This window comes from Camelina sativa, chromosome 20 (assembly GCF_000633955.1).
Source record: "Camelina sativa cultivar DH55 chromosome 20, Cs, whole genome shotgun sequence".
In the NCBI taxonomy this organism is placed as follows: Eukaryota; Viridiplantae; Streptophyta; class Magnoliopsida; order Brassicales; family Brassicaceae; genus Camelina; species Camelina sativa.
The window spans coordinates 14,051,622-14,069,111 of record NC_025704.1 but is presented as its reverse complement, the minus strand read 5'-3'; the positions used below and the strand labels follow the sequence as shown (position 1 = coordinate 14,069,111).

Genomic DNA, 17,490 nt, shown 5'->3' with positions numbered 1-17,490 from the left:
GGGTCCACATTCAGCTCATGGGAGATAACCTCTGAACTGATACCGGGCATCTCGTCTACGGACCACGCGAAGGTAGCCATCCTTTCCTTTAGGAAGGTTATCAGACTGGCCCGGAGCTCGTCACCCAACCCCACTCCAATCTTGATTTCTTGATCCGGAAACTTGTCATTGATGAAAATGGACTCAGTGAGGTCACCTTTTAACTACTTCCGAACTGGATTCTTCGGGACCTCGAGCTGTGGTTGCTATTGGACCAGGAGCTTGTGACTTGCGAGGTAATAGCTCCTCGCCGTCCTTTGGCTTCCTAGAACCTCCCGTACTCCTTGTGGGGTCGGAAATTTGACGCACTGATGGTACGTCGAGGCCACTGCTTTCATCTGGTAGAGCCAAGGAGTTCCCAAAATAATATTATAGGCCGCAGGTCGATCGAACACCGTGAACTCCACCATTTTAACCACTCCTTGAGTAGACACCGGTAATGTGATCGTACCGAAGGACATTGACGTCTCGCTGGTGAACGAGACCAAAGGTGAGGGCGGTCCTACGATGTGTTCTTTCCCGATACCCATTCTAGCAAGCGTCTCGAGGAAAATCAGGTCTACCGAGCTCCCAGTGTCAATTAGGATTCGGCAGACTTCGTGGTTCGCCACGTCAAGCGAAATGACGAGTGTGTCATCGTGCAGAGTGTTCAGCTCCTCAGTTTCCTTCTCGGAAAAAGAAACTTCAGGTAGATCGCTTGCTGCAACCTTAGCTCGCTTCGGCTGGGGGCTGTTGAGCTTCCGTTGATGGTCTTTGATCGCAGTGACAGAGTTCCGAAAGAGGCGCGATCCCCCCATTATCACATCGATTCTTTTCTTGGGGAGTTCATTGCCATCGGACTGCTTCGGTTTCTGCTCCAACTCCTCGATTGTTACGTTTGGCATTTCTCCCGCCACGTACTTTTCTGCGAGGAGGTGCATCAGCTTCTTGCAGTCACGAGTGGAATGACTGTTGGTTTTGTGGAGCTCGCAATACGTGTCCTCATCTCGGACCCACTTGTTACTCGGGAGTACACCACTCTTGGAGCGCGGTGAGAATGGAGGTTTGGACGGTGAATTCTTTGGAGAATTCTTTTTAGGAGATTGAGTGACTGCAAACGTGCTCGGCCCGGACTTCGGAGTCGTAGGCGGAGTCTTTTTAGCGGGCGCTTCGAACCGTGGTTTTCCTATAGGGGAGCGTTTTTCTTTTGCGCAGCGGCGATTTTGTCTTCCTCTGCGACTATCAAGTTCGATGCCCGGTGTAATGCGTCCTGAATGGTTGGGAACTGATTCACGGACAACTCTTCGCGGAAGCGAGATTCATGCCAGAGGCGGTTTTTAAGCGCGGCCAGGGCTGTGGAGTCGGAGAGTCCTGGAATCTTGACCTGGATCTCCTTGAACTTTTTTATATAAGACCGAAGAGACTCTCCTGCCTTTTGGCTTAAGTTCCAAAGCTGAGCATCTGTCACCGCAGTTTCGATTAGGCTAGAATACTGCTTGACGAACGAGGTTGACAGCTCGGTGAAGTTTGTTATGGAGCCGGCTGCCAAAGATGCGAACCAAAGCAGCACCGGTCCACAAAATGTTTCTGCGTATAACTTGCAGTACCCAGCGTCTGCTTCGTGGGGCTCGAGGTCCACCCGGCTAGCTGTCAGCAAGAAAGTCTTGAGGTGATTGGTCGGGTCCCCTTTTCCTTTGTAACTAGAGAACTTAATTTTGCCAGTATCCTTGATGCGGACCCGGGCTATTTGATCGGAAAAAGGAGTTCGCCTCGACTCCTCGATCACTCGAGAGATATCCGGAGCTGAAGTGGTCGCACTGTGCATCACAGACCGCATGTCCCGGATTTCGCTTTGCATGCGGAAGATCTCGGGATTGGTAACATACCCCGAAGTTGAAGTGTTTCCATCCACAGGGAGAGGAAGACGAACTGGGATCTCGGAAGATCTGATGGTGCCGGGCTGAACCGGAGTGCGGCCATTGCCAACCAGTGGTGGCGCTGTTTGCGTGTTGATTTGAGGTGGGAACGAATCTCCCGGGGTGACGTTTGTTGCTGCCACCTACGAGGTGGAAGGTGGAGTCACACCGGAGAAATCCAAAGCACGCCGGCGTGGGTTTGGGTCAGAGGACAGGAGGTCGACCCGATAGGCGTACGCGCGGTGGGAGGCTGAGAGGTCTGCTACGGACGTCGTGACTTCCTCAAGACGTGCGGAGACCTGACCCTCCTGGCTGTCAAAACGTTCAGTAAGAGCGGCGGAGGCAGCTTGCTGTCGGTCGGATTTCTCAGACAAGTCCTGCAGGAGCTTCTGGATCACCTCCAAGGATGCCTGATTGGGAGAGCCGGTTGCCATAACGGTGGTTGTGCTTGGTGTATTTACGTGCGAAGTCAGAACTAATGAGAGTCAGGCGATAACTCCCCTCCTTCTAGCGCCAAATGTGAGAACTGAAATCTAGTTTCTCCTTCCGAAGTAATTTGAATGTGGAGGAGCTTATCGCCGTTTATAATTCCGAACTGAATTGAGAGAGTTTTGAGAATTTGAATTTGTATTACTGCTTTTGGAAAATATTTCTGACCCTTTACAAAAGACCCTTCCTTACATATTTATACCGACCAATTTATTATCTACTTAATACATAATTAATAGGGCACGATTTGCGTGACCCAATTAATTCTCTTGAATGCGGGAATCTTTGACCGGGCCCGAGCTGCGAGCTGACCAACACGGATCACCTCCGTGCTCACTTTCTTCCTCCAGGCCTGATGGGCCGATCAGTAATACGCTCTTGGCCCATTAGTTAAGCCCGACATGGACCCTTTTGCTTATTGCCCGAGATGGCAGATCGTGGGTACAACACTAACCCAAAAATATGAAGAAAAATTAGAATCTTCATAACCTCTCAATTATTCTTCAAAATCAAAGACTATTGCGCTGTCCAATAGATTCATGAAATATGAATTATCTTTCCTTTTATTTTTGCACTCTTTACGCTGGAACCATTCATCAACCGCATACTGTATATAACATTCATTCATACTTATCAAAGCCCTCAAATTAATTCTAATTATCGAAATAGTTGAAAGATGGTACGTAGGTTTGTTGACATTTGGGGTTCTTCCTCTGTTTCACTTGAGAGGTTCACCATCTCTCTACTCTCTCTGTTTCTTTTCTTGTTGAAACAGAGATTAACAAGAAAATTCTTGGGAGGGGACCATATAAAATGTTCTGGTCCCTGGTCTGAGAGAATATACGGGTCTAGGTCCGGAACCTCTTAATAATTCAAAAAAAAAAAAAAATAAAGATTAACTTGTTCTCTCTTTATTCTCTTTGTGTTTTTTTTTTTTTTTTTTAAACTCTCTTTGTGTTTTGTTTATTTTCTTGTTCTAAACAAAGACACTAACGTTTAGTAAGAGAAGATAGAAAAACATTAATTGTCTACATCTTTTTTATTTCATCCAAGGATAGTTTCTTACAAACACAACACACACATATGTAGTAGTTCTCACTACTCACTAGATACACAGACACCATGTTTCTACTTAGACTAAATCTTACTCTTAGACATCATTACACTAAGACAATACCAAGCTTACAAGCAAGGTGAATCAACAACTCTAGGACTCTTAACTAGACATTAACTAACACACTACTTTAACTTAATTTAGTTAGCTTACACTTACACAACCTTATTTTGGGCCTCATTAGTCCGCAGCCCATTAACCATCTTATTTCAAAACACTTGATGCCTAACTCCTCTTTTGTTGACTTCTTCTTTCTCTGGTTGACTCTTCCCCTTCGTCAACTTCTTCTACGACTTCACCGTCTTCCTCTTTGCTCTTGATTCTTCTTCTGTTCATCATCGTATTCCTTCACTTTAAGCTTTTCTTTTGTTGCAGGTTCAATCAAGGTTCAACTTCAACAAGGTTTGTGTTTTAATTAAATGATGTCTCTGTAAATGTATTGTAAATGTATTCCTTCTATTTTGTATGCATTTCAATTCACGGGGGTTTTCTTTTGCATATATCCATCACATTGGATTCCTTTATACAAAACGGTGTACAACGATTGAATATGATTTACCTAAAAAAATCAGAAGGAAGAATTTTTTTTAAAATCACATGCATGTAATTACAAAAGCTTGCCAAGACGATGGTACCTGCTCTATTCATTAATACATATATGGAAACTAACGGATTACGTAGGCTGTGGATAGTTATCCGCCATAACCTAATAAGTGGTCGTTCTCTTTCTCAGACATATCTTGTGGGACGCCACGAAAATTCGGAAAGACGATGAAGAAAAAACTTCATCCCATGTAGTTCCAAAAGCTTGCCAAGAGGAATAGACGATGGTACCCTATACATATATGAAATATATCTAAATTAATCTTTTTTCTATGGAAAGTGATCAAAGGAATCTTTTTGTTATATGAAAACTAAAGGAGTACTATCTTAATTATTATCCACCATAAACCTAATAAGTGGTCTTTCTCTTTCTCAGATATATCTAGTGGGACGCCAATATGACCAAAACTCGGTCGATGTTCTTGTTCGTTTTTACTTCTTACAATTGGATTTATTTGAAGGATTTTTAACAAAATGGTGTACAACGATTAAAAATAATATATCATAAAATGAAAAGAGAAAATAATCTTATATGACTTGATAAAATAGTAAAGTATCTAGAATAATCCAGTTCTAAAGCTCTAACTAGACCAGCCCATCTCCAATAGTTTGCTTTATTTTTTTAGAGCAAAGGTTTGCTCCAATAGTTGGCTCTATTTTTAACTTTTTTAAAAATTTATTCAAATATATTTTATTTTAGCTTCTACTATAGTCCTCTAATTTTAAAATTTACAAATTCAACCCACTTAGTTTATTTTAAATAAATATCTAATAAAATTATGATATTATCAAAAATAAAATTTTGTTACAAAACATAAATAGAAGATACAATGGTAAATACATATTTATAAACACTATCATTAGTATAACTTTCTGACAAATGATCAACTAATGCGTTACGAAGTGAGAAATAGGCCTTTTTGTCTTTGATTTGTCTCCTTGCATACCTACCTTTACTCCAAACAAGCAAAAATCTTCAAGAAAAGACTTGATCAACAAGTTCTGTTGGCATCTACTTCATTTGGTCACTATTTTGATAATCTTCATGGATCGTTTAACGACTTACCAGATTATTAAATAACTAGTTTATGATGTGTTTAGTATTTTTAATGGCAAGTTTAATTGAGTTTTTCTATATATATTATTAAGATTTTGGTGCTAATTATGTATTTTTAGTTTATCATTTGTGATTTCATTTTATTTTCTATTTTAAAATATGTTATTGTTATATTTTGAAATTTTAAATTTTAATTAATTTAACAACTATGATTTGCAATATAAATTTATCTTATAATAAAATTTTATTCAATAGTTTTGTTTAGGTATAAAATGATAAGATATCTGGGGAACACTTTGTAAATAAAAATTTTTTACTTTAACAATGGAGAAATAAATAATATTGTTCCAAATTGTATATAACACCATTGCAGATGAATTTAAACTAAATATAGAGTTTGGAGCAAGATTTCTGTTACGGAAAAGGATATGTTCCATATATTCTTGTGTATATCTTTAGTCAATATTCTCTACTTGTACATCAAGTCTCTTGTATCTATATATACTCTTTACCTATCAATAAGAAATCCGACGTTTTCTCTGAAATTTACATGGTATCAGAGCAAGGGTCCAAAACCTAAATCCCTAAATTTTTCTTTTCTTTCTTTCCGCCGTTTCTCTCAAAGAACCCGGTTTTCTACTCTTAATTTTGTTTCTACTACTTACATGATGTCTACGACATCGGCTCTTTCTACTACTACTACTAAGGAATTGATCTCATCTTCTCCTTACTATCTCTCCTCTAATGATCAGCCGCATCATGTTCTTACTCCGTTTCTCCTTAATGGTGAAAACTATGAGAAGTGGGCTAAGATTGCACGTATCAATCTTGCTGCCAAGAATAAACTTGGTCTTGTCGATGGTTCTCTTCTCAAACCTTCTGCTGATTCAACCGATTACCAACGGTGGGTTCAAGTCAACTCGATGTTATGCAGCTGGCTCTATGCAAGTTTAGATCCTCAAGTACAGAAGGTGATCTCGTTTGTTGACAACGCAAAAGTTCTATGGGATAATTTGCGTGTTCGTTACTCTATCGGGAACGCTTCTCGGGTTCACCAAATCAAGTCTTCTATTGCTCGCTGTGCTCAACATGGTCAAACTGTTGCTGATTACTTCGGCCAACTAAAGGTGATGTGGGATGATCTTGACGACTTTGAGCCTTTTATTGATTGTTGTTGCAATTCGTCATCTTGTCCTCAACGTCTCAAGCAGCAAGCCCGTCGCGACCTTGAACGTATTCATCAATTTCTTATGGGTCTCAATGTCTCTCGGTTCGGTACTACTTGAACCAATATTCTTAGCCTTCTTAACCGCGACACTGACATGACTCTTGATCATGTCTACTCTGAAGTTATTGCTGAAGAACGTCATCTCATTGTTGCTCGATCAAAAGAAGACTGTATTGATGCTGTCGGCTTTGCTGTGAAAGCTAGTGTTAATGCCATTGCATCTGCTACACGCCTTACTCAAGGACCTTGTACTCACTGCGGACGTACCAATCACTCGGTGGATACATGCTTTGAACTCCAAGGCTTGCCTGATTGGTGGATCGAGAAACATGGTGACACTAGAGGAGGATCACGATCAGATTCTACAAGAGGTAGAGGTCGTGGCTCTTTCAGAGGACGCGGTCGTGGGCGTTCCTCTCCTACTACCTATCGTGCTAATAATGCTCAAGCTGTTACTGAAGCTGAACTCCCTGACTTACCTGGTGTTAGTAAAGCAACTTGGTCTGCTATTGTGAACTTGTTAAAAACAGACCAAACCTCCAGTTCCGATAAGCTCTCCGGTAAGCATTCTTGTGTTGAGTTCTTACTTGATTCTGGAGCCTCTCATCATATGACAGGTGATGTTGATCTTCTTGTGGATGCGCATGACATTCCTCGAAGTATTGTTGTTCTTCATAATGGAAAACACACTTTTGCTACTATAAAGAAGGGATGATGTTTCTTGGAGATCACGTCAAACTCAATCCTGTTCTTTATGTTCCTGATCTCTCTTGCACTCTCATCTCTCTCGCTAGACTTTGTCGTGAGATGTCCTGCTACGCTATCACTGATTCATTATGTGTTATACATGACCGCACTTCGAAGATGCTGATTGGCGCAGGTGAAGAGAGAGATGGGGTTTATCACTTCGTGGAGCGGTTTCGGCTCGAGCTAACAATGTCAAGAAATCCACAAGAACTCTTTGGCATGAACGTTTGGGGCATCTATCTGCGAAGATCTAAGCTAGTATTTTATCTACTTTACCGGATTCTGCACACCTTAGTAGTGCTAATAATGATTTTTGCGAAGTTTGTATTCAAGCTAAACAAACGCGGTCGGTTTTTTCCGAAAGTATTAACAAAGCGGATGCATCTTTTTCTTTGATACACTGTGATATCTGGGGACCATACAAAATTGCTTCTACAAGTGGAGCACATTATTTTCTTACTATTGTGGATGACTACTCTCGGGCCGTGTGGACCTATCTTCTTCTGGCCAAAAGCAAAGTTGATATTCACCTCAAACAGTTTGTCGCCATGGCTCATCAACAATTTGGAAAAAAGATCAAAGTTATCCGTAGTGACAATGGGAGTGAGTTTCTCGGACTTCGCCATTTCTTTAAAGACCATGGCATTCTCCATCAAACTTCTTGTGTTTACACCCCACAACAAAATGGGAGAGTTGAGCGCAAACATCGTCATATTCTCAACATGGCACGTTCTTTGCTCTTTCAAGCTAACCTACCCATTGATTTTTGGGGCGAGAGTGTCCTCACGGCTGCGCATTTAATCAATCGCACTCCTACTCCGCTTCTACAAGGAAAGACTCCGCATGAGCTTCTTCATTCTACTCCTCCGTCTTATGCACAGCTTCGCGTATTTGGTTGTTTGTGCTTTGCCAAACGATATTCCTCTCGTCGTGATAAATTTCAAGAACGTGGACGGAAATGTATTTTTCTTGGTTATCCTCATAATCAAAAGGGTTGGCGTGTTTATGACATGGAAACTCAAGATATCTTCGTTTCTCGTGATGTTATCTTTAACGAAGATATTTTTCCATCCAGTTCGTCTACTGTCCCCGATCAACCTATTGCATCTCTGGTTATACCACTGCCGCTTGTCTCACCAAATGAATCAGTTGATGACACTTCTCCTGAGACTCTCAAAAACAGGGGGACTCTCTCCACACCTCTCACTCCTACAATCGCTGATACTACTACATTTGTTGACTCTACTTCGGCTCTTGAATCCGCTGCTATTCCTGATGAGTTTTCTGATGACTTTGATGTTGGTACTGAACCGCTTGGTCGTGGTCATCGAATGAAGTTACCGTCTACTCGGCTCAAACCGTATGTCACGTACTCCGCACGTCACGCTGAAACCCTCATCTCTCTCAAGCCTACGTCTTCTCTGGCATCTTCAGGTACTTGTTTCTATCCTATAGCACATTATGTCTCTTGTGACAACTTTAGCTCTACTCATCAAAAGTTTCTTGCCGCCGTGACTATGGTTGATGAACCTGTTACTTATAAGCAAGCTGTTCAAATATTAGAATGGCGCGATGCTATGCGCAAAGAGATCGATGCTTTAGAACTTAACGAGACTTGGACGCTTGAACGACTTCCTCCTGGCGTCAAAGCTCTTGGCTCTAAATGGGTGTATCGGCTTANACAAGGAAAGACTCCGCATGAGCTTCTTCATTCTACTCCTCCGTCTTATGCACAGCTTCGCGTATTTGGTTGTTTGTGCTTTGCCAAACGATATTCCTCTCGTCGTGATAAATTTCAAGAACGTGGACGGAAATGTATTTTTCTTGGTTATCCTCATAATCAAAAGGGTTGGCGTGTTTATGACATGGAAACTCAAGATATCTTCGTTTCTCGTGATGTTATCTTTAACGAAGATATTTTTCCATCCAGTTCGTCTACTGTCCCCGATCAACCTATTGCATCTCTGGTTATACCACTGCCGCTTGTCTCACCAAATGAATCAGTTGATGACACTTCTCCTGAGACTCTCAAAAACAGGGGGACTCTCTCCACACCTCTCACTCCTACAATCGCTGATACTACTACATTTGTTGACTCTACTTCGGCTCTTGAATCCGCTGCTATTCCTGATGAGTTTTCTGATGACTTTGATGTTGGTACTGAACCGCTTGGTCGTGGTCATCGAATGAAGTTACCGTCTACTCGGCTCAAACCGTATGTCACGTACTCCGCACGTCACGCTGAAACCCTCATCTCTCTCAAGCCTACGTCTTCTCTGGCATCTTCAGGTACTTGTTTCTATCCTATAGCACATTATGTCTCTTGTGACAACTTTAGCTCTACTCATCAAAAGTTTCTTGCCGCCGTGACTATGGTTGATGAACCTGTTACTTATAAGCAAGCTGTTCAAATATTAGAATGGCGCGATGCTATGCGCAAAGAGATCGATGCTTTAGAACTTAACGAGACTTGGACGCTTGAACGACTTCCTCCTGGCGTCAAAGCTCTTGGCTCTAAATGGGTGTATCGGCTTAAGTTCAATTCCGATGGTACCCTTGAACGGTATAAGGCGCGGTTAGTGGCTCTTGGGAATCATCAAAAAGAGGGTGTTGATTTTTCAGAAACATTTGCTCCAGTTGCTAAACTACAAACAGTTTGTACCTTACTTGGTGTTGCTTCAGTTAAAAATTGGGAACTCCATCAGATGGATGTTCACAATGCCTTTTTACATGGCGATCTTGACGAGGATATCTACATGAAACCACCTTCGGGTTTTCTTCCAGCTGATCCGTCCCTTGTCTGTAAACTTAAAAAGTCTATCTATGGTCTTCGGCAGGCTCCTCGTTGCTGGTTTTCTAAGTTATCTACAGCCCTCCTAGACTATGGTTTTGTTCGTTCTCACAAAGACAACTCTTTGTTTACTTATCGACGTGGTGCTGTTGTTCTGCATGTTCTTGTTTATGTTGATGACTTAATTGTGTGTGGTGCTAATTCTACGGTTCTACAATCATTTAAAGCTTATTTGTGTCGCTGTTTCAAGATGAAGGATCTCGACATGTTAAAGTACTTTCTTGGCATTGAGGTTGCTCGTGGACCTGATGGCATATTCTTATCTCAACGGAAATATTGTCTTGATATCATTGATGAGTGTGGTCTTTACGGCTCGTATCCGTTAGATACTCCTATGGAGCAAAATCATACGCTGTTGGATTCCACATGTAAACCGTTCTCAGACCCAGCACAATATCGACTTCTTGTTGGAGGTCTTGTCTATCTGACTCATACGCGTCCTGAACTGTGTTACGCTGTGAACATTCTTGCTCAGTTCATGCAGATTCCTCTTGTCGATCATTGGGATTCGGCACAACGTGTGGTTCGTTACTTAAAAGTCTTCACCTGGTCAAGGTGTCGTTCTTTCTTCCACCGCTTCGCTCCAAGTGAATGCCTATTGTGATTCCGATTACAACAAATGTCCTTCTACTAGGCGGTCTCTTACTGGTTACATTGTTATGCTTGGTGATTCACCACTTCAATGGAAGACAAAGAAGCAAAGTCGTGTATCTCTTTCATCGGCTGAAGCAGAGTATCGTGCCATGGCTATGACTTGTATGGAGCTCTTGTGGCTAAAGGAGGTTTTGCAGTTTCTTGGCGTAGATCATCCTCAGCCCATGCGTTTATTCAGTGATAGTCAAGCAGCTCTTCAAATCGCAGCAAATTCTGTCTTTCATGAACGAACCAAGGATATTGAAAGTGATTGCCATTTATTCGTGATGAGATTACTTGCGGTACCATTTCTACTACTCACATTCCTACTAAAGAACAGTCGGCTGATATCTTCACTATAGCTCTCAGCTGTAATCAATTCCCGTATCTACGGTCCAAGTTGGGCGTTCTAAACTTACACGCTGCACCTTGAGGGGGAGTGTTACGGAAAAGGATATATTCCATATATTCTTGTTTATATCTTTAGTCAATATTCTCTACTTGTACATCAAGTCTCTTGTATCTATATATACTCTTTACCTATCAATAAAAAATCCGACGTTTTCTCTGAGATTTACAATTTCAAGCGTCATTGATGTTGCTCTTACACCACCTCCATTGGTGAGTCAATGGAGAGGTTTGGGTATGATTTTGGAAAAAAAAAACTCATTTTATGTTATAGTGTCTTCCCTTAGACACTAAAAAAAAGAGAGAAATTTAACAGTAATACCATTGACCGTACTGAAACTTATGCCCAATGCCACATTTCGAAAACCTTTTTCGCGGGTGCCATAGAGCATAGATTAAAGACCAAATGACATAACAAAGTCAAAATATTTGACATAAAGTTGTTTTACTCGGCATAATCGCCATGTATAATGAAACCGTGAAAATATATTATTTTCTTATAACATTTATTCTCAAAACACAAAAGGAGACCACTTGATGTGTCCGTGATTTATAGGATTTTAACAATGGTTTTTATATTCATTTTGAATCTTTTGTTGAGTCAATGTGTGTTTTTAGAGTTTTTTTAGTTTTTTATATATGAGTCTGTACAGATTTTAGATTACTTTGGAAGGAAACTGAACGTTTTGAGATGAAAACATGCAGTTGAAAATAGAATACCAGTAGAATCGTCACATTGTTTGGCATGAGACGAAGGACTTCTCACCAATGTATCGTTCACAAGTTTTGACACAAGGTAGATGAGGATGTTAGCTGTTATTCCCAAGTGGTTTGAAGAAGATCCAACGGCGCTATCAAATATTATGAGCAATACAGTGAGACTGATCAGTCTGACGAGCAGATGGTACAGACGCAGAAGAAGCACCCATGATCGACCGGTCCTCACTTGGGATCGACTGGTCCTCACTTGGGATCGACCGGCCTCATACCGAAGCAATTTTTCATTTTTTGTATTAAACCGATTTTTAGGGTTTTATTTTGGTATTTAAGATAGAGGCTTGGTCTCCAAAGACATAACTTTTATTCTACGCAGCCTTTGCGTACTTGTAAGCTTTGGGAGAAGATCTCTAATCCTTTTTAACACTTTGGAGAAGAATTCTGAACCCTTCTAATATTTTCTTTTACAATTCAATTATGTTTTTTTCATCATTGATTTGCAGTTCTTTTATCTCCATGTCTGAGTAGTTTCTTTGTTGGGTTTAGGGTTTCTTAAGATATTTATGATTTAATTGATATTAGGTTGTAGATTGGAGTTGATCTTGTTGTTCTTCATCTTTGTTGCTCTTATTTCTGGAACTAGATTAGCTAATTAGTTTCTGTTCTTAGGATTAATTCATCTAGGCATCGAAAGTGTTGTTGAATTTTCTGAAAAATAACAAAGGTGAGCAAAGTGATTCTTAGCCAACGGGAGTTGAAGTTAAGACACTTTGTGAACATATCAAACTTGAACCTTGTTAATGTTTGCATGATTTTCTGAATTCAAACGGGAGTTTATGGTTTTAAAATTTTATTGCATAGATAGTTAACACTGCAGTAGCGGGTTAGCTTTACACTAGTGGTTTGAGTTCAAGAATGGTCCTTAATGCACTCCATCTAATTATCTGCATTTGTTATCATAATTCTCTGATGATTCCCTGTGCCCAATGCCTTTTTATTGATTGATTTAAACACATTTTTAATTTACAACTTTTGTTAGTGACTTTCAAACACAAACTCTTCTTTGTCTTAGCTATATTTAATCTTTATAATTTCATATTGTGATTGTTTCGTCTCTTGGATTCAATCATGAAGTGTTACGATGATACCACTAGATCTTGGTTGAGTCCGTATTAGGTTTTAGTTGACCTGGTGATTTATATAGCGATGTGGGTGACAAGTTTACCATCCTATAGACGAAAGAAGTTCGTGCTTTTCTTCTACACTCACCAACTCTATGGTCTCTACATAATCTTCTACGTAATCCACGTGGGAGACTCGTGGTTCTGCATGATCCGATCCTGCCCAACATCTTCCTGTTTTTCATCAACCGTTACTTGAGATTCTTACAGTCCGCCAAGAGAACCGGACTTGTTTCCGCTAGGATCTTACCTTCAGACAACCTCGAACTCACTTTCTCCAAAACTAGTTCCTCCGTTTACGTTTACATTCAAATTAAACAACAACAATAGGAGGGTTTTCCTTATATTGTAACAAGTATATTTTTTATTATAAATAATTAAATACAAACGCAAAATGTAAACGAGATGAAAAATAGTTTTGTTAGATTTCTATTTTTAAAAAGTGAACATTTTAATGATGAATTTAATTGAATGTGAATGCAACATTAAACATGTAAACGCAAAATAAAACAGAAATATAACAACCAAAATCATATTGAACGTAATTACGTAAACTATACGCTCAATAATTTGGGCTAGAGTGCCGTGTTCAAGACACAATATACAATGTATAATTATTGTAACCATTTGTTTCATGATCTCACTATAGGGCTACAATATACACCAACAAGTATATTGTTTCTACATGTACCGAGCATATCCAAGCTTCAATGGTATCCATTCACAATAACTTCGAGCAGCAACTTGGAGAAAGATACGCTAAGTGTTGTAATCAGAAAACAGGGAAGTTGGACTCAAAAGCTTTACATCCATATCTCTTCTTCCATTGATTCTCTCGAAGTTTCTACTGAAGGTCCTTATGGCCCTAACTCTTTTGATGTCTCGAGGTACAAACTCAAAGGTCTTCTTTCAGTATCTTACCTAACTACTTTGTCTTAAGTTTAACCAATTGTCATTTTTCATCATATACAGGCATAACTCTCTAATACTAGTAGGCGATGGCAGCGGAGTTACACACTTCATTTCGGTTATCGGAGAACTCATCTCTGAGAGCCAAAACCAAAGCACAAAGCTACCAGATGTTCTTCTTGTTTGTGCCTTCAAACATTATCATGATCTAGCGCTTTTAGACCTAATCTTCCCATCGGATATATCAGTCACAGACATTTCCAGGCTGAATCTCCGAATTGAGGCCTATGTTACAAGAGAAGACAAGAAGCCCGAGACGACTGATGATCACAGACTTCTACAGACAAAATGGTTCAAACCGCAGCTTCTAGACTCTCCTATTCGTCATGTTTCTCTTGCTCATAGCGATTGTCACACGTTACTATGTATACCCTATTGATCGTAACACAGGAAAGATATATAATTTCTCGTACAGAGCGCTTTGGGACATGTTCCTAGGATGTGTGTGCATTTTCATCTCTTCAAGCATAGTTTTCTTATGGCGCAAGAAACAGAACAAAGAAGGAGATAAGGAGTCTAAGAAGCAGGTACAGAGTGTAGATTTTCAGACGCCCACGTCTTCTCCAGGTTCATGGTTTCACGGCCAAGAGAGAGAGCTGGAGAGCGTTCCATATCAATCTATAGTACAAGCCACTTCAGTCCACTTCGACTCCAAACCTAATCTGAAAAGTAAGTAATCTGTTACATACATGAGCATCACTTCACTTACATAACATAATGGTGTAAGTGAATGTATATGCATGAACCTGATACTTTTGAATCTTATCGTTTTGCAGAGATTCTGTTTGAGGCATGAAGTTGCAAAGATATGTTCATCTGGTTTGGCTAAGAACCTTCACTTTGAGGCAATTAGTTTCAACTGGTGATCGAGTCCATGTTCTAACCATGTTTGTTTGTTGTATCTGTAATGGACCTTTGATGTTTAGACGGCTTGCTGCTAAATTATTCTTGTAACATAATGCAAAAATGGAATGTTAATATATATGGCATCTTCACCTTTTCAGTCCATTTATCACTTTAGTTTTTCTTGTTGTTATCTTTTGTTTGTTATAATACTTTATTTTCTTCTTTCAAATTTATATCAAAAAAAATACAAAGATGAAATCTACATTTTTTGTTTTTAAAAATCCAGTTGGCCAATATTATAAAATAAACTTAAATGCAGCATGTAAAATCAAATATATATCAAATAATATGAAACATAAATCATTATTTATAGAACATAATCGTATAATTAATATTACATGGCCATTCTTTCTAGATCACAGGTCTATAATCAGTTTAAGCCAGTCTGTTATAGTTTTGTTCGATAAAAATAGTTATTATACTAGATGAGGACACTGGGACTTGGTGTAGCGAAGACGAGCATGTCAGTTTCAGATAGTGTAACCCATGCCTCAACGGCTCAACCCCTCCAACGTCCTTAGCGTCCATTAACACGACCTGCGTTTTATCAATGGAATCGGGGGCAACCCAAACCGGATTACCCCATCCAAAATCCGCCTCATAAAATGACATTCTGCACCAGCTAGACACAGCATATGTCTCCGTTTCAGGACTTACCTCACACAACGAAGTCAGCATCACACTTGCGATTCTCTCTTTGGCTTCAACTCTACTCTTTGCGTCTTCAGGATCGTTTCTGATAAGTTCATTGAGCTCCTCTTTAGTTCCATGCATCTTAGAGACCGTTTCTTCGATTTCCATCTTACTCTCTGAGCTCTCCATAAATAATGGTAAAAAGAAGAAGTTTCCAATTGCCTTGTGTGGCAAGAGAGAGGTAGAAACTCTAGGTCGCAAGTCCATTGACTGGTGCGACTTTGTCATGCATCTAAACAGCAGCGCCGTGATGGACTCAACACGGGTAGCTTGTGGCACACGTTTTCCACCAGAAGCTCTGTTTTTGAGATTTTCAATCATCAAAGCACCAAAGAAAAAGCTCTTTGTCTTGGATTTTGTTTCGTGTATGAGTAACGGAGGAAACTCGATAGTAATATCAGCAGGAGGGTAGAAATCAGCCGCCGCAAATTCAGGGTTCACTGTGTCAGCATACCCTTTTGCAGCCTTTGTCCAGCTGCAAACAAATGTTGACAACGAGGCTGCATCACATATCTTGTGAGAGACGCTAACTGCAACCGCGAATCCTCGGTCTCTGAAGAAAATGACCTTGACATGCAACAAAGGCCAGGTATCTGGATCTGCATGGTCCGGAGAGGCAATGAGCTTGTGAACCAAGTCAGCATCTGATGGGTTTCTCAGATATCAGCCCGTGCCTCTGTAAACAAAGCTCCCTCGTCATTGCAATGGACAGTGACGCCTTCTTTGATTCTTCCAGCGAACGGATAAAAAAGAGAGAGAGTCTGAGAGAGTGAGCTCTTGAGCCTCTGGACAACAATGTCTCCTTTGTTTTCTTGATCATTGTAGAAGAAAATGGCGGAAACGTAAGTTGAAGGAAGGAACTGGTCGAAGAGAGAAATAGAAAGGGTTTGGAGATGATCAGGTGAAGCGGGTCTGATTATTTCTTTGCTTAAGAGTTCTAGCTGTTGACTTAAGTTTGAAGTTAACTTAAGAAATGAGCTACACTAATCCTATTATGATTCTAGAGAGATAAGGATCAAAATAAGTTAGGAGTTATCTAACTTATGTGGTTTCCTAGTAGGATTAGGATTTGTGTTTTACTATATATATGTGTGTCGAGGCATGACACAATGATGTAGTGGTTTTAAGAGAGGAAGAGAGATTGGGAGTTTAAGTTTTGAGAGAATTTTCTTAAACTAATAAAAGTGAGTTTATACTTTTACAATCTTGTGTTCGTTAAAACCATATTCTATTTCTAGATTTGGTATCAGAGCTATGAGAGATATTGTGGAAGCAGCAAAGATGGTGGAAGGAGGAGGATCCTCTTCCCTTAAATGTCCTATGTTGAATTTCTCAAACTATACTGTTTGGGCGATGAAGATGAGGATCCTTCTGAAAATACATAAGGTGTGGCCAATTATTGAAGAACCAAAGGATGATGCTGACATGAATGATATGGCGCTAGGTCTGTTGTTTCAGTCTATTCCAGAGGCTCTTATTCTGCAGGTCGGAGAACTTGGTACTGCTAAGAAAGTGTGGGATGCGATTCAGTCAAGACACGTAGGAGCAGAAAGGGTTAAAGAAGCAAGGCTGCAGACATTAATGGCCGAGTTTGATCGGCTCAAGATGAAGGATACAGAGAGAATCGATGATTTTGCTGGGAAACTATCCGAGATATCCTCAAAATCCGTAGCTCTTGGAGAAATCATTGATCAAACAAAGCTTGTGAAGAAATTTCTCAAGTGTTTGCCTCGAGCAAAATATATACACATCGTAGCCTCATTAGAACAAGTTTTGGACCTTAACAAGACCAGTTTTGAAGAGATCATTGGCCGTTTAAAAGTATATGAAGAACGTGTTGCAGAAGAGCAAGAAGAATCAATGACAACAGATCAAGGTCAAACCAAGTTGTTATATGCAAACAACGACACACAATCCAGCTATTCACCAGTTCCCGTTGCTGCTCCACCAACTCGTGATT

General features: G+C 40.2%; 2 pseudogenes; one reads left to right on the top strand and one right to left on the bottom strand.

Moving 5' to 3' along the window:
- Positions 1-14,797, top strand: part of LOC104772514 — a 76,071-nt pseudogene extending 61,274 nt beyond the window's left edge.
- LOC109131187 lies at positions 15,259-16,755 on the bottom strand (annotated as a pseudogene).